The sequence below is a fragment of the Hordeum vulgare genome, chromosome 4H, assembly GCF_904849725.1.
Source record: "Hordeum vulgare subsp. vulgare chromosome 4H, MorexV3_pseudomolecules_assembly, whole genome shotgun sequence".
In the NCBI taxonomy this organism is placed as follows: Eukaryota; Viridiplantae; Streptophyta; class Magnoliopsida; order Poales; family Poaceae; genus Hordeum; species Hordeum vulgare.
The window spans coordinates 419075452-419092470 of record NC_058521.1 but is presented as its reverse complement, the minus strand read 5'-3'; positions in this window follow the sequence as shown (position 1 = coordinate 419092470).

Here is a 17019-nt window from a genome sequence, read left to right as displayed (position 1 = left end):
CCGATTACAATCCACACCCTAGGCGAGTCACACCAGGAGTCGCCACAAGGACCAACCCGCGGTGACCAGTGGGCAACGGCGTTTGCCTCAGACCAACCCGCTTGGGGTGCCTGATACATGACCCCAAGACATTGTGGATGCAGCGCGAGCCGCGCGTCAGATGGAGACGACAGCCACGGCGGGTCAGGGCTATCCGGCTTACACCCAGACACCTCCCGCACCGCTCGATGCCGGAGGCAGGCACATCGGGGTGTCGTGTCTCATCCCCGCTCTACGCAATGAGCGTATGCCAAAGGATTTCAAAGGACCAAGGAAGGTACCCAATTACACACCAAATCTCGAACCAGGGTCATGGATCGAGAGTTACGAGCTTGCGATGGAAATGTTCGACGTGAAATAGGCGGTTTGCACCAAGTATTCCACGATGGTGCTTGAAGGAACAGCGCGTGCGTGCTTGAAAAACCTGCCACCTAACTCCATCAACACTTGGGCAGAGCTAAAAGAGCACTTCATAAAAAAAATCCGACGGACTTGCAAACGCCCGATGACCATCGTCGACTTACAACACTGTGTTCAACGACCGGATGAGTCGGCCCATCATCGTACACAGCGAGTTGCGTAGGTCATTCATTCGTCGGACGGCATCTCGGCGGCTCAGGCAGTGCTGATTCTAGAGAAAAATTGCCATTACGAGCCTCTGGTGCTGAAGCTGGGGCGACTTAAGCGTAAGGTGCAGGATATGGGCGAGCTGATGGACACCCTCACCAGATACGCCGAGTCAGATGACACCAAGGATCCTGGGGAGGACGATGACAAGGTTAGCACCGCCAGGAGAGGCGAGTCATCCAAAGGTCACTCCCAGTTTCAAGGACGGGGTAACCACAACCATGGCGGACAAGGTAAAAGAAGACAACAGGAAGGTCCCACGGACTTCGTCGCCAATACCAATGCCGGCGACCGAAACCAGTGCCAGAAGAAGCGGGGTTTCAGTGGGAAGAAGTCGCACAACTATCATGAGATGCTCAAGGGCCCCTGCCCACAGCACGCTACGGCTGAGGGGGCGGCGACACACTCCTGGGAGGATTGCTATGTGATGCAGGAGTTCCAAGCTGAGGCGCTCAAGAAAGGTCAAGGGGGTGATCACGGCCAGTGACAGGAGCAGTTCGGCGTGCCCGGGTCACGCCAAAGCCCGTTCGGCAGTTTCCCTAACCCGGGTCCGCACGGCGGGTCTCAGCCTAATAGCGGACAGTACCAAGTTCACAACCAACAGCAGTATAACCCGCCGGGGGTGTTTCAGCAACCACCCCCGCAAGGAGATCTCCACCGACAGGATGATCATAGCGGTTTTCAGAATAACCCTAAGCAGCTGAACAACGGTCAGTATCATGTGTTCACCACGAGCACCTGCAAACGAGACCAGAAGGTGAAACATAGAACTTTCAGCATGGCTGAGCCGGCGCTCCCCAGGTACCTTCATTGGTCTGAATAGCCCATAACCTGGAGTAGGGAGGATCACCCGCCCCGAGTTGATAACCCTGGCGACTTCGCTTTGGTCGTGGCTCCCCAAGTCGGAGGATACACCCTTTCCAAAGTCCTTATGGATGGAGGGAGCAGCATTAACATCCTATACTTCGATACCTTTCGAAGGATGAACCTCTTGGAGAAAGACTTGATACCGTCGTCCACGGTTTTCCACGGCAATGTTCCGGGTAAGTTGGCGTATCCAATTGGGCGGATTAAACTTAACGTGGCTTTTGGCACAGAGTCCAATTACACGAGCGAGTCACTCATATTTGAGGTGGTCAAAATCAAGAGCCCTTACCACGCATTGTTTGGAAGGCCGGCTTACGCCTGATTCATGGCTCGCCCATGTTATGTTTATCTCAAGCTCAAGATGCCTGGTCCTAAGGGGCCCATTACGATCAACGGAGAGAGGAAGATAGCCCCAGAGTGCGAAGAAGGAGACGCAACTTATGTCGAGACAGCTTGCGCAGTCGAGGAGCTCAAGTTTCACCAAGCCAATGTTGACCCGACGAATATGACGCCGCTCAAGAGGCCAACGATCGACTTTAAGCCGCCCCTCAAGTTAAAACCAACGGATGATACCGAGGTTGTAGACTTCATGCCTGGCGACTCAACCAAGCAGTTCACTATTGGGACAGGTGTGGATCTCAAATAGGAAAGCGCGCCCATCGAATTCATCCGTGAGAATCGGGACATCTTCGTGTGGAAACCTTCTGACATGCCAGGTGTACCGAGAGAATTCGCTGAGCACCATCTTAATACTGACCCCAAAGTAAAGCCAGTTCGGCAGTACCTTCGCATGTTTAATGAGGAACGACGTAAGGCGATTGGAGAAGAAGTCGCCCGACTTTTGGCCGCCGGGTTCATCATCGAGGTTTTCCATCCTGAATGGTTGGCTAACCCGGTCCTGGTGCTAAAAAATAACGACACTTTCGGCATGTGCATCAACTACACTGACCTCAACAGAGCCTGTCCGAAGGATCCCTTCGCCCTTCCCCGCATTGATCAAATCATTGACTCAACGGTGGGTTGCGAGTGTTTGTGTTTCTTGGATGCTTATTCAGGATACCACCAGATCAAGATGGCCGTGGCAGACCAGGAGAAAACGTCCTTCATAACCCCCTTCAGAGCCTTCTGTTACGTGTCTATGTCGTTCGGTTTCAAGAGTGCGGGGGCGACTTATCAGCGCTGCATCCAAAATTGTTTGCATAACCAGATCGTACGTAATGTCCACGCTTATGTTGACGACATCATAGTCAGATCTCAGGAGAAAGAGTCGCTCTTGGAGGATCTCAAGGAGACTTTTGACAACTTGCGTGTATACCAGATGAGGCTTAACCCCACGAAGTGTGTGTTTAGTTTTCCTGCAGGAAAGTTACTGGGTTTTCTGGTGTCGGAACACGGCATTGAAGCTAACCCGGACAAAATTGAAGCGATCACTTCGCTAGGAAAGTCGGCCAATATCAACCAAGTCCAACGCATGGCGGGTCGTATCGCGGCTCTAAGTCACTTTATAAGTCGCCTGGGGGAGAAAGCCATTCCTCTTTATCAGTTACTGAAGAAAACCGATCGTTTCGTGTGGACGGACGAAGCCAACGAAGCCTTTGAAGCCTTGAAGCGACAACTGGCTAGCCGCTAGTTCTGGCGGCTCCGACGGACAAGGAGCCTATGCTCTTGTACATTGATGACCCACGAGTATAGGGGATCAATCGTAGTCCTTTCGATAAGTAAGAGTGTCGAACCCAACGAGGATCAGAAGGCTCTGATAAACGGTTTTCAGCAAGGTAATAACTGCAAGCACTGAAATTAGCGATAACAAGTGATGGTGTAGTGAGGTGAAACGTAGCAGGTGAAAAGTAACAAGTAACAAGTAACAAGTAATAGCAACGGTGCAGCAAAGTGGCCCAATCCCTTTTGTAGCAAGGGACATGCCTGAACAAAGTCTTATAGGAAGTAAAGCGCTCCCGAGGACACATGGGAAATTTGTCAAGCTAATTGTCATCATGTTCACATGGTTCGCGTTCGTTACTTTGATAGTTTGATATGTGGGTGGACCGGTGCTTGGGTATTGCCCTTACTTGGACAAGCATCCCACTTATGATTAATCCCTCTCGCAAGCATTCGCAACTACAAAAGAAGAATTAAGACAACGTCTAACCATAGCATTAAACTAGTGGATCCAAATCAGCCCCTTACGAAGCAAGGCATAGACTGGGGTTTAAGCTTCTGTCACTCTAGCAACCCATCATCTACTTACTACTCCCCAATGCCTTCCTCTAGGCCCAAATATGGTGAAGTGTTATGTAGTCGACGTTCACATAACACCACTAGAGGAAAAGACATCATACAACATATCAAAATATCGAACGAATACCAAATTCACATGACTATTAATAGCAAGACTTATCCCATGTCCTCAGGAACAAAAGTAACTACTCACAAAGCATGGATATATTCATGACCAGAGAAGTAATGAATATCATAATGGATCTGAACATATAATCTTCCACCAAGTAAACCAACTAGCATCAACTACAAAGAGTAATCAACACTACTAGCAACCTTACGGGTACCAATCGGCGTCGCGAGACGGCGATTGGTTACAAGAGATAGACTAGGGTTTGGATAGGAGATGGTGCTGATGAAGATGTTGATGGAAATGACTCCCCTCCGACGAGAGGAGTGTTGGTGATGACGATGGCGACAATTTCCCCCTTCGGGAGGGAAGTTTCCCCGACAGGATCGTAATGCCGGAGCTCTAGATTGGTTCTGCTCAAGTTCCGCCTCGTGGCGGCGGCGCCTCCTCGAAAAAGCTCCTCCCTGATTTTTTTCCCGGACGAAACTCTTCATATAGCAGAAGAGAGGGGCCAGTGGGCCACCAGGGTGCCCGCAAGCCCTGTAGCCGTGACCAGGGGCGGGCCGCGGCTACCAGGCTTGTGGGCCCCTGGCAGCTCCCCTCTGGCACTTCTTTCGCCCAGTATTTTTTATATATTCCCAAAAAATCCATGTTGATCTTCAGGGCATTTGGAGTTGCGCATAATAGAGGTCTCAAACTTGCTCCTTTTCCAGTCCAGAATTCCAGCTGCCGGTATTCTCCCTCTTCAAATAAACCTTGCAAAATAAGAGAGAAAAGGCATAAGTATGGTACCACAAAGTATAATAACAGTCCATAAAGCGATAAATATCAACATGAAAGCATGATGCAAAATGGACGTATCAACTCCCCCAAGTTTAGAGCTCGCTTGTCCTCAAGCGAAAACCAAGATCCATAAACATGTCCACATGTTTAGGGATGAAGGTGTCGATAAAACATAATACAGACATGAGGGCATCATGATCACACATAGAACAGCAATACATCATAAAGATTCTTATGGGAAAGTAACAATTCCTTCACAAAGCAAAGTATGAATCAAAAACCTTACCGAGAAGTAGCCAACAACAGTCCATAGTCATTGAAGCAATTGCAATTTATCATAACATCAGAAAGAGTCAAATAAGAGAGTAAAGCAAATCCACATACTCAATCATCTCTTTTGTTTTCCACAATTGTTATAACTCACGTGGTACTCATGGTATCAAAGTTTCAGTTGGACACAGAGAAAGATAGGGGCTTATAATTTTGCCTCCCAACCATTTACCTCAAGGGTAAAGTCAACAATAATAAAGCAAGAGTACTCATCTCCAAGTTGATATATGAATATAGATCTTTCCCTAGCATATGACGTTCACCAAGATGAAGACGGAATAGGGAATGTGATCACCATGACTTTCACAAGGGCAAAAGTAAAGGTACAAGATAGGCCCTTCGCAGAAGGAAGCAGAGGTTGTCATGCGCTTTTAAGGTTTGGATATACAACCTCTTAGTATAAAGGAACGCCAATTTATATTGCCCCCTGTGATAAAGAACTTTATTATGCAGTCTGTCGCTTTTATGTCTTCCTCATCACAGGTTCGTACAAAGCTTATTTTCCACACACTAATAAATCATACATACTTTAGGTAGCAACTTTTTATTGCTTGCACTGATGACACCTTACTTGAAGGATCTTACTCAATCCATAGGTAGGTATGGTGGACTCTCATGGCAAAAGTGAGTTGAAGGTTTATGGATGCACAAGTAGTATTTCTACTTAGTATGGAAGTTTTGGCTAATATGAGGTGGAAGCAATCGTCACATGCTAAGGGATCTCTAGACATATAAATTGTTTGGAATCAAGCAAACGCAATTCATTATGTTGTCTTCCTTGTCCAACATCTACTTCTAAGCATGTAATAGTTTGGTGAGTGGTCACAATTGTAAAAAGTGTCTAAGATGATATATTTATATGTGAACCTCTCTTTCCTTATCACTTCTTATTAATTGCAACAATGACTGGGGTCTATGTTGGTCTATTCTCAACAAGTTTCAATCATCATACTTGTTATATGTGAAGTTATGACTTTCCATAAGATCATCTCATGATCTTTCATGCTATCGTTCTTTTCATACTTTTGACCACGGCACAAAACAAAGCCCTTGACTAAGATACTCTTTATTATATAGCTCGCAAGGTCGAATACATCGGGGGAGACACAAGGCAAAAGACTCAAACTAAACACTAAAGACTTATTCCACTAAGAGAAGAAAGTAAAAACTGAAAAAGAAAGAACTAAAACAAAGGTAAAAGAAAAAGATATAAAGGTGATACGATACCATGGCAACTCCCCCAAGCTTAGCACAAGCCAAGGGAGTTCCTCATACCAATGCTTAGTTGTCTTCCTTTGGTGGTGATGGTGGTGGAGTCTTTGCAACCTGGGTTTGGGCCTCCGTCTTCCAAGGCATAGGTGCTCCATCATGGAAAGATGAGCGAGTCTCCGGGATCCTCAAATCTGCATCCAACCTTATTGATTTAAATCTATACTCATACTCACAGTTTTGATTCTGCGGGTCATAGATCTGGGCTTGGAGATGATCAACTCTGCCATAGAGCCGAGAGAGGTGCTTCTCGATGTTGTTGACATCAATCTTGTGCTTGTTGGTGAACTCTGTGATCATCATGTGGTTGGCATTGAGTCCACGCTCCACCATCCCTTGGCACTTGAAGACTTGTTGCTCCATTGCTTCAAGCCTCATCTCCACGCTCCCGGTCTTCTTAGGCCCCTCAACATCACGGATGTGCAACATCCCCTCACTCATCTTGATAGATTGAGGGTGCTGCAACACTTCCGCGAGGTAAGGATTGATAACCTTCTCAAAGACCTTGTCCTTTGGAGCTTTTGGGGAAGCCATAGCAGTCTAGATCTGCAGCAGAAACAGGCTCGAAATGAAAATAGAGGAAAACTGCGTGATACGGAGATCAAAACCCTCGGGTGTATATATAATGATTTTTTTCTGGACCAGAAGGAGTGCTCCGCAAGAAAACGGAGTCCGGGAGGCACACTAGGTGCCCACAAGCCGTGTAGTCGCGGCTAGGGGGGAGGCCGCGGCTACCAAGCTTGTGGCCGCCTCGTGCGCTCTCCGGACTGCTTTTTATTTTTCTATTTTTCCATCAATTCCAAAACGGAGAAAATTTCCTACTGCAAAAGTTTTGGAGTCCAATTACTTACCGAAACACATACCTCTTCGTTTTCAGAGTCTGAAACGGGCTGATAAACATCCCTTATGTACTCCTCTGGAGTTATGATATTGATGATATTGCTCTCAACATTTATGGGAGTACCAGAGATATAATGCTTGATTCTTTGCCCATTTACCACTCTCAGAAAATTACCTTCCGTGTTGTTGATTTTGATGGCACCAGAACGATATACTTCCTCGACAACGTAGGGACCTTCCCATTTAGAGAGAAGCTTGCCTGCGAAGAATCTTAAGCGAGAATTGTATAGCAGGACATAATCACCTACATTGAACTCACGTTTTTGTATTCTTTTATCGTGCCATCTCTTAACCTTTTCCTTGAGAAACTTGGCATTCTCATATGCCTGGGCCCTCCATTCACCTAATGAGCTGATATCAAACAATCGCGTCTCACCGGCAAGTTTGAAATTGAAGTTGAGCTCTTTGATTGCCCAATAAGCTTTGTGTTCTAGCTCAAGAGGTAAATGACGGGCCTTACCGTAAACCATTTTATACGACGACATGCCCATGGGATTCTTATAAGCAGTCCTATAAGCCCATAGTGCATCGTCAAGTTTGCTAGACCAATTCTTTCGAGATCTATTGACAGTCTTTTGTAAGATCAATTTGATCTCCCTATTACTCACTTGACCACTAGACTGAGGATGATAAGGAGATGCAACTCTATGGTTGACATCATACTTAGCAAGCATCTTGCGGAAAACACCATGAATGAAGTGTGAACCGTCATCAGTCATCAAATATCCAGGGACTCCAAATCTTGGGAAAATGACTTCTTTAAGCATCTTAATAGAGGTGTGGTGATCAACATTTTTAGTGGGGATAGCTTCTACCCACTTAGTAACGTAATCCACAGCAACTAAGATGTGAGTGTACCCATTGGAACTCGGGAAAGGTCCCATATAATCAAAGCCCCGGACATCAAATGGTTCAATGACAAGTGAATAGTTCATAGGCATTTCCTGACGCTTACTGATATTCCCTATTATTTGGCATTCGTCACAAGACAAGACAAACTTACAGGCATCCTTGAAGAGAGTGGGCCAATAGAAACCTGATTGCAATACCTTATGAGCAGTTCTATCTCCAGCATGGTGTCCTCAGTAGGCTTCAGAATGACACTTCTGCAGGATCTGTCCCTATTCATGTTCAGGCACACAATGTCTAATAACACCATCTACTCCTTCCTTATAAAGGTGAGGATCATCCCAAAAGTAGTGTCTCAAATCAAAGAAGAATTTCTTCTTTTGCTGGTAGATGAAACTGGGTGGTATGTATTTGGCTACGATATAGTTTGCGTAATCAGCATACCATGGTGCACTATGTGAAGTACGGATGACATTCAATTGCTCATCGGGAAAGCTGTCATTAATAGGTCATGGGTCATCAAGGACATTCTCTAGCCTGGACAAGTTATCTGCTACAGGGTTATCAGCACCCTATCGGTCAACAACGTGCAAATCAAATTCCTGTAGCAGGAGAACCCATCTGATTAGCCTAGGCTTAGCGTCCTTCTTCTCCATAAGGTACTTAATAGCAGCATGATCAGAGTGAATAATGACTTTGGAGTCAACTATATAAGATCTGAACTTTTCACATGCAAACACGACTGCTAAAAATTCCTTCTCCGTAGTGGCATAGTTTCTTTGGGCATTGTCTAGAGTTTTACTAGCGTAGTGAATGACATTCAACTTCTTGTCAACTCTTTGTCCTAGAACAACACCAACAGCATAATCACTAGCGTCGCACATGATTTCAAAGGGCAAGTTCCAATCAGGTGGTTGAACAATAGGTGCGGTTATCAAGGCCCTCTTAAGTATTTCGAAAGCTTCCTCACAATCCTCATCAAAAACAAAAGGAACATCCTTCTGCAAGAGGTTGGTAAGAGGCCTAGAAATCTTAGAGAAGTCTTTAATGAACCTTCTATAGAAACCGACATGACCTAGAAAACTACGTATACCTCTGATATCTGTGGGGCAAGGCATTTTCTCAATTGCATCAACCTTAGCCTTATCAACTTCAATGCCTTTCTCAGAGATTTTGTGTCCTAAGACGATGCCTTCATTAACCATGAAGTGGCACTTCTCCCAGTTCAAGACGAGGTTGGTATCTTTGCATCTCTGTAAGACTTGATCAAGGTTGCTGAGGCAATCGTCAAAGGAAGAACCGTAAACGGAGAAATCATCCATGAAAACCTCAACAATCTTTTCACAAAAGTCAGAGAATATAGCCATCATACATCTTTGAAAGGTGGTAGGTGCATTGCGTAATCCAAAAGGCATACGTCTATAAGCAAAGGTGCCGAAAGGGCAGGTGAAAGTGGTTTTCTCCTGATCAGATTGTGCAATAGGTATTTGGGAAAAACCAGAATAACCGTCTAGAAAGCAGAAGTGTGTGTGTTTAGGTAGCCTTTCTAGCATTTGGTCGATAAACGACAAAGGATAATGGTCTTTCCTGGTTGCGTTGTTCAGTTTCTGGAAGTCTATCACCATCCTATAGCCAGTAATAATCCTCTGTGGGATTAGTTCATTCTTATCATTAGGAACGACGGTGATACCTCCCTTCTTGGGTACGCAATGCACTGGACTTACCCAATCGCTATGAGCAACAGGATAAATGATTCCTTCTTCCAGAAGCTTTAATATTTCTTTTCTCACGACCTCTTTCATCCTAGGATTTAATCTCCGTTGATGATCAACAACTGGCTTAGAATCAGGATTGGTTTTAATCTAGTGCTGGCATAGAGTGGGATTAATGTCCTTAAGATCATCAAGAGTATATCCAATAGCAGCACGGTGCTTCCTCAGAGTTTTTAGTAACTTCTTTTCTTCCTGCTCTGAGAGGCGAGCACTAATAATAACAAGATATATCTCCTTTTCATCAAGATAGGCATACTTAAGAGTATCAGGCAACTGTTTAAGCTTGAACACAGGATCACCCTTTGGTGGGGGCGGATCCCCAAGGAGTTCAACATGCAAGTTATTCTTAAGGATAGGATATTGTTCTAAGATAACTCTATCTATTTCATCCCTTTCATCCATATGCATATCATTTTCATGCTCAAGCAAGTATTGCTCTAAAGGATCCGTAGGAGGCACGGCAATAGAGGCAAGAGCAATGATTTCATCCCTACCAAACGACTCTTTTTCATGGGGTTGTCTTCCAAACTTGGAGAAGTTAAATTCATGAGACACACCCTCGAAATGAACAGTGACAATCTGTCTAATGCAATCAATATGAGCATTGACAGTGTTGAGAAAGGGTCTACCAAATATGATGGGACAAAAGCTATCTTGTGCAGTAGCAAGGACGAGGAAATCAGTAGGATACTTCGTCTTACCACACAGGACTTCTACGTCTCTCACAATTCCCACAGGGAAGATAGTGTCTCTATTAGCTAGCGTAATAGTGACATCAATGGGTTCTAACTCAGCAGGTGCAATCTCATCTTTGATTTCATCATATAGGGTCCGGGGTATTGCACTAACACTAGCACCATATCACATAAACCATGATAACAGTGATCTCCTATCTTGACAGAAACAACGGGCAGGCCAACTACAGGTCCGTATCTGTCTTTCACGTGAGGTTTAGCAATTCTAGCGGAGTCCTCACAGAATTTGATAACATGCCCGTCTATGTCTTCGGCTAAGAGATCTTTCATAATAGAAACACTAGGTTCAACTCTAATTTCCTCAGGGGGTGCAAGTGGTCTATGTTGGAATTATGCCCTAGAGGCAATAATAAATATAGTTATTATTATAATTCCTGTATCAAGATAATCGTTTATTATCCATGCTATAATTGTATTGAATGAAGACTCATTTACATGTGTGGATACATAGACAAAACACTGTCCCTAGCAAGCCTCTAGTTGGCTAGCCAGTTGATCAAAGATAGTCAGTGTCTTCTGATTATGAACAAGGTGTTGTTGCTTGATAACTGGATCACGTCATTAGGAGAATCACGTGATGGACTAGACCCAAACTAATAGACGTAGCATGTTGATCGTGTCATTTGGTTGCTACTGTTTTCTGCGTGTCAAGTATTTGTTCCTATGACCATGAGATCATATAACTCACTGACACCGGAGGAATGCTTTGTGTGTATCAAACGTCGCAACGTAACTGGGTGACTATAAAGATGCTCTATAGGTATCTCCGAAGGTGTTAGTTGAGTTAGTATGGATCAAGACTGGGATTTGTCACTCCGTGTGACGGAGAGGTATCTCGGGGCCCACTCGGTAATACAACATCACACACAAGCCTTGCAAGCAATGTAACTTAGTGTAAGTTGCGGGATCTTGTATTACGGAACGAGTAAAGAGACTTGCCGATAAACGAGATTGAAATAGGTATGCGGATACCGACGGTCGAATCTCGGGCAAGTAACATACCGAAGGACAAAGGGAATGACATACGGGATTATATGAATCCTTGGCACTGAGGTTCAAACGATAAGATCTTCATAGAATATGTAGGATCCAATATGGGCATCCAGGTCCCGCTATTGGATATTGACCGAGGAGTCTCTCGGGTCATGTCTACATAGTTCTCGAACCCGCAGGGTCTGCACACTTAAGGTTCGACGTTGTTTTATGCGTATTTGAGTTATATGGTTGGTTACCGAATGTTGTTCGGAGTCCCAGATGAGATCACGGACGTCACGAGGGTTTCCGGAATGGTCCGGAAACGAAGATTGATATATAGGATGACCTCATTTGATTACCGGAAGGTTTTCGGAGTTACCGGGAATGACGAATGGGTTCCGGGAGTTCACCGGGGGGGGGGGGGGGGGGGCAACCCACCCCGGGGAAGCCCATAGGCATTGGGGGTGGCGCACCAGCCCTTAGTGGGCTGGTGGGACAGCCCAAAAGAGCCCTATGCGCCATAGGAAGAAAAATCAAAGAGAAAAAAAAGAGTAGGTGGGAAAAGTGGGAAGGACTCCTCCTTCCAAACCTAGTTGGACTCGGTTTGGAAGGGGAGGGCTGCCCCCCTTGGCTCGGCCGAAGCCCTTAGGGGTCCTTGGACCCCAAGGCAAGGATCCCCCTCTTCCCCCTATATATACGGAGGTTTAAGGGCTGATTTGACACAACTTTGCCACGGCAGCCCGACCACATATCTCCACGGTTTTACCTCTAGATCGTGTTTCTGCGGAGCTCGGGCGGAGCCCTGCTGAGACGAGATCATCACCAACCTCTGGAGCGCCGTCACGCTGCCGGAGAACTCTTCTACCTCTCTGTCTCTCTTGCTGGATCAAGAAGGCCGAGATCATCGTCGAGCTGTACGTGTGCTGAACGCGGAGGTGCCGTCCGTTCGGCACTAGATCGTGGGACTGATCGCGGGATGGTTCGCGGGGCGGATCGAGGGATGTGAGGACGTTCCACTACATCAACCGCGTTCACTAACGCTTCTGCTGTACGGTCTACAAGGGTATGTAGATCACACATCCCCTCTCGTAGATGGACATCACCATGATAGGTCTTCGTGCACGTAGGAAATTTTTTGTTTCCCATGCGACGTTCCCCAACAGTGGTATCAGAGCTAGGTTCATGCGTAGATGTCTTTTCGAGTAGAACACAAAAGTTTTTGTGGGCGGTGATGTGTGTTTTGCTGCCCTCCTTAGTCTTTTCTTGATTCCGCGGTATTGTTGGATCGAAGCGGCTCGGACCGACATTACTCGTACGCTTATGAGAGATTGGTTTCATCGCTACGAGTAACTCTGTTGCTCAAAGATGACTGGCGGGTGTCAGTTTCTCCAACTTTAGTTGAATCGGATTTGACCGAGGAGGTCCTTGGATGAGGTTAAATAGCAACTCATATATCTCCGTTGTGGTGTTTGCGTAAGTAAGATGCGATCCTACTAGATACTCATGGTCACCACGTAAAACATGCAACAACAAAACTAGAGGACGTCTAACTTGTTTTTGCAGGGTATGCTTGTGATGTGATATGGCCAACGATGTGATGTGATATATTGGATGTATGAGATGATCATGTTGTAATAGATAATATCGACTTGCACGTCGACAACCGGCAGGAGCCATAGGGTTGTCTTTATACTAATGTTTGTGCTTGCAGATGCGTTTACTATTTTGCTGCGATGTAGCTTTAGTAGTAATAGCATGAGTAGCACGACAACCCCGATGGCGACACGTTGATGGAGATCATGGTTTGGCGCCGGTGACAAGAAGATCGTGCCGGTGCTTTGGTGATGGGGATCAAGGAGCACGTGATGATGGCCATATCATGTCACTTATGAATTGCATGTGATGTTAATCCTTTTATGCACCTTATTTTGCTTAGAACGACGGTAGCATTATGAGGTGATCTATCACTAAAATTTCAAGACGAAATTGTGTTCTCCCCGACTGTGCACCGTTGCTACAGTTCGTCGTTTCGAGACACCACGTGATGATCGGGTGTGATAGACTCAACGTTCACATACAACAGGTGCAAAACAGTTGCGCACGCGGAACACTCGGGTTAAGCTTGACGAGCCTAGCATGTGCAGACATGGCCTCGGAACACATGAGACCGAAAGGTCGATCATGAATCATATAGATGATATGATTAGCATGGGGATGCTTACCACTGAAACTATGCTCAACTCACGTGATGATCGGACTTGAGCTAGTGTAAGTGGATCATGAACCACTCAAATGACTAGAGAGATGTACTTTTTGAGTGGGAGCTTAGCGAGTAATTTGATTAAGTTAAACTCTAATTATCTTGAACATAGTCTAAGTCCACTTTGAATATATTTGTGTTGTAGATCATGGCTCACGCGACAGTCACCCTGAATTTTAAATATGTTCCTAGAGAAATCTAAGTTGAAAGATGATGGAAGCAACTTTGTAGACTGGGCTCGTAATCTTAAGCTAATCTTACAAGCTGGGAAGAAGGATTATGTCCTTAATGCTGCGCTAGGAGATGAACCACCCGCTACGGCTGATCAGGATGTTAAGAACGCTTGGTTAGCACGTAAGGAGGACTACTCAGTAGTTCAATGTGCAGTCTTGTATGGCTTAGAACCGGGACTTCAACGTCGCTTTGAGCGTCATGGAGCATTTGAGATGTTCCAGGATTTGAAGTTTATCTTTCAGAAGAACGCCCGGATCGAGAGGTATGAGACCTCTGATAAATTCTATGCTTGCAAGATGGAGGAGAACTCGTCTGTCAGTGAACATGTGCTCAAAATGTCTGGGTACTCAAACCGTCTAGCTGAGCTGGGGATTGAACTCCCGCAAGAGGCTATCACTGACAGAATCCTTCAATCACTGCCGCCAAGCTATAAAGGCTTTGTGTTGAACTACAACATGCAAGGGATGAACAAGTCTCCCGGCGAGTTGTTTGCGATGCTGAAAGTCGCAGAGTCTGAACTCCGTAAAGAGCATCAAGTGTTGATGATGAATAAGACCACTAGTTTCAAGAGAAACGGCAAAGGCAAGAAGGGTAATTCAAATAAGAGCGGCAAGCCTGTTGCTAATCCGACGAAGAAACCCAAAGCTGGACCTAAGCCTGAAACAGAGTGTTACTATTGCAAGGGTATGGGTCACTGGAAGCGCAATTGCCCAAAGTATCTGGCAGATAAGAAGGCGGCCAAAGAAAAATCAGGTATATTTGATATACATGTTATTGATGTGTACTTAACCAGCTCTCGTAGTAGTGCCTGGGTATTCGATACCGGTTCTGTTGCTCATATTTGCAACTCGAAACAGGAACTGCGGAATAGACGAAGGCTGGCGAAAGATGAAGTGACGATGCGCGTAGGAAATGGTTCCAAGGTTGATGCAATCGCCGTCGGCACAGTTTCACTTCAGTTACCATCAGGATTAGTTATGAACTTAAATCATTGTTATTTAGTGCCTGCGCTGAGCATGAACATTATATCCGGATCTTGTTTATTGCGAGACGGTTACTCTTTTAAGTCAGAGAATAATGGTTGTTCTATTTCTATGAGTAACATCTTTTATGGTCATGCACCCAATGTGAGAGTATTATTCATATTGAATCTTGATAGCGATACACACATACATAACATTGAGACCAAAAGAGTTAGAGTTAACAATGATAGCGCCATATTTTTGTGGCACTGCCGCTTAGGTCATATTGGTGTAAAGCGCATGAAGAAACTCCATGCTGATGGAATTTTGGAGTCACTTGACTTTGATTCACTTGACACGTGCGAACCATGCCTCATGGGCAAGATGACTAAGACTCCGTTCTCCGGAACAATGGAGCGTGCAAGTGACTTGTTGGAAATCATACATACCGATGTGTGTGGTCCGATGAGCGTGGAGGCACGCGGCGGATATCGTTATTTTCTCACCTTCACTGACGATTTGAGTAGATATGGTTATGTCTACTTAATGAAGCACAAGTCTGAAACATTTGAAAAGTTCAAGAAATTTCAGATTGAAGTTGAAAATCATCGTAACAAGAAGATCAAGTTCCTACGGTCTGATCGTGGGGGTGAATATCTGAGTTTCGAGTTTGGTGCTCACTTAAGACAATGTGGAATTGTTTCACAGTTGACACCGCCTGGAACACCACAGCATAATGGTGTGTCCGAACGTCGTAATCGTACTTTATTAGAGATGGTGCGATCTATGATGTCTCTTACCGATTTGCCGTTATCATTTTGGGGTTATGCATTAGAAACAGCTGCATTCACTTTAAATAGGGCACCATCAAAATCCGTTGAGACGACACCATACGAACTGTGGTATGGCAAAAGGCCAAAGTTGTCGTTTCTTAAAGTTTGGGGATGTGATGCTTATGTCAAAAAGCTTCAGTCTGAATAGCTTGAACCCAAAGCGGAAAAGTGCATCTTCATAGGTTACCCAAAAGAGACAGTTGGGTACACCTTCTACTCAAATCCGAGGGCAAAGTGTTTGTTGCTAAAAACGGAGCTTTTCTCGAGAAGGAGTTTCTCTCGAGAGAATTGAGTGGGAGGAAGATAGAACTTGACGAGGTTGTCGAACCTCTCATCCCTCTGGATGGTGGCGCAGGGCAAGGGGAAACCTCTGTCGTTGCGACGCCGGTTGAGGAGGAAGTTAATGATGATGATCATGAAACTCCGGTTCAAGTTTCTGTCGAACCACGCAGGTCGACGAGACCACGTGCTGCTCCAGAGTGGTAAGGTAATCCCGTCTTATCAATCATGTTGTTGGACAACAATGAACCTGCAAATTATGAAGAAGCAATGGCAGGCCCAGATTCCAACAAATGGCTAGAAGCCATGAAGTCCGAGATAGTATCCATGTATGAGAACAAAGTGTGGACTTTGGAAGTACTGCCTGAGGGCCGCAAGGCTATTCAGAACAAATGGATCTTTAAGAGGAAGACGGACGCTGACGACAATGTGACCGTTTATAAAGCTCGACTTGTGGCAAAGGGTTTTTCACAAGTTCAAGGAGTTGACTACGATGAGACATTCTCACCCGTAGCGATGCTTAAGTCCGTCAGAATCATGTTAGCAATAGCTGCATTTTTCGATTATGAAATCTGGCAGATGGATGTCAAAACGGCGTTCCTTAACGGTTTCCTTAAGGAAGAGTTGTATATGATGCAACCCGAAGGTTTTGTCGATCCTAAGAATGCTAACAAGGTGTGCAAGCTCCAGCGATCCATTTATGGACTGGTGCAAGCATCTCGGAGTTGGAACAAACGCTTTGATGAGGTGATCAAAGCATTTGGGTTTATACAAGTGGTTGGAGAATCTTGTATTTACAAGAAAGTGAGTGGGAGCTCTGTGGCGTTTCTAATATTATATGTGGATGACATATTGCTGATTGGAAACAACGTAGAGTTTTTGGAGAGCATAAAGGATTACTTGAATAGAAGTTTCTCTATGAAGGACCAAGGAGAAGT